Source organism: Aptenodytes forsteri, unplaced genomic scaffold, assembly GCF_000699145.1.
Source record: "Aptenodytes forsteri isolate BGI_AS27 unplaced genomic scaffold, ASM69914v1 Scaffold16, whole genome shotgun sequence".
In the NCBI taxonomy this organism is placed as follows: Eukaryota; Metazoa; Chordata; class Aves; order Sphenisciformes; family Spheniscidae; genus Aptenodytes; species Aptenodytes forsteri.
In genome coordinates, this window is record NW_008794753.1 from 3,227 (window position 1) to 4,748 (window position 1,522).

At 50.7% G+C, this 1,522-nt stretch overlaps 1 long non-coding RNA gene across 2 annotated transcripts in view; it reads right to left on the minus strand.

The window, feature by feature from the left end:
* Positions 1-568: 568 nt before the first annotated feature.
* The window catches only part of LOC103894677, a 4,720-nt gene continuing 3,766 nt past the window's right edge, over positions 569-1,522 (minus strand). For both annotated transcript variants that reach the window (XR_657326.2, XR_657325.2), the window contains exon 3: positions 569-743. This is a non-coding gene — a long non-coding RNA (uncharacterized LOC103894677). The remainder of the gene's footprint in view (positions 744-1,522) is intronic.

Here is a 1,522-nt window from a genome sequence, read left to right on the forward strand (position 1 = left end):
AGAGGGAGGAATGAAGAAAGTGGGACAGGGAGCCAAACAAACCGAGATGGGGAAAGAAGACTATTGCAACGGGCTAGGGGGCACACAGGGAAGACTTAGGAAAACAGGGACAGGGAACAAGACAGAGTGACATGGAGAAAGGACAAAATAGCGATGGGCGACAGGACAGAGGGAGGAATTCAAAATGAGGGGCAGGGAGCAGGATAAAAAGAGATGGAGAAAGAAATAGACTCGCGATGTGCTACAGGGCTGAGAATGAAGACCTTGAACAACAGGGAAAAGGAGCCAGACGGAGAGAGACAGAGACAGCAGAAATACCGATGGGCTACAAGAGGGAGGAGTGCAAAAATAGTGGCTGGGAGCTGGACAGAGAGAGACGGAGAAGGAAAAAATAGCCATAGGCTACAGGGCAGAGAGAGGGAGGACCTAAAAGGTGGGGACAGGGAGCCGCTCAGAGCGAGATGGAGAAAGGAGGTACAGAGGAGTGCCCCCCCCCAAAAAAAGGGGGGGGGGGGGGGGGGCGCCCAGTGGGGCCCGGCCTGCCATGACAGCATCTTGAGATCAGGCAGCTCTCGCTCTCAGTGCTGCCAGAAGAATTTGCTAGTTCAGACGCTTCTTTCTCCTGCGCTCTTCCCTTCCTCTTCTGAAACTCCGGTTGCTTGGCTGTCCTCCACCGAAGAGAATACATGGCTGTCTTACAGCTCTTACAAAGACGAAGCTTCCTAGACATGTAGCCTTGCGCACTACGCACAGGAGTAGGACAGAGGGAAAGAGAGAAAAAATGATGAGCAGGGAGCAAAACAGGCAGATAGGGAGAGAAACTGAATGATAGGAATAAAGAAGCGGGAGGGAGAGAAAAAGATAGGGAACAAGCCAGAGGGATTGAGGACAAAAGACAGATCAGGATAAATAGATGGAGAAAGAAAAACCAGCACTGGGCTATTGAGGACAAGACAGATCAGGATAAATAGATGGAGAAAGAAAAACCAGCACTGGGCTGCAGGATGAGAGAGAAGGCAGGGAGCAGGGGAATCATGGGACAGCGAGCCGGGCAGGGGGATATAGGATATAGTGATGGGGCAGGCAGTGGTATGGAGATATACGGACAAAAAGTTAGGGGGAGGATGGAGGACAGAGAGAATAAGAGAAAAGGGACAGGGAGTGGGGCAGAGATGGAGAAAGAAACATTCGAGACAGAGAAAGAGGGACGGGTAAGACAACAGATAATTGGAGAAAGAAAGGAAAGGGAACAGCACAGAGGGTCACAGAGAAAAAGAGAGGGATGGCAGAAAGAGAAAAAGAAGACAAGGGAGAAGGACTGAGGAGCAGAGAGGAAAAGGTACAGGGAAAAGGACAGGGATGGAGAAAACAAAGAAAGACTGGAGGCAGAGCAAAGGGAAAGATTGACAAGGGCAGGGAGCAGGACAAAGGGATGGAGGAGGGAAAAAACCAGCGATGGGCAGTGAATAGGACAGAGGAAGAGAGAGAGAAAGAGCAAGAAGAGCAAGAGAAGGAGAATGAC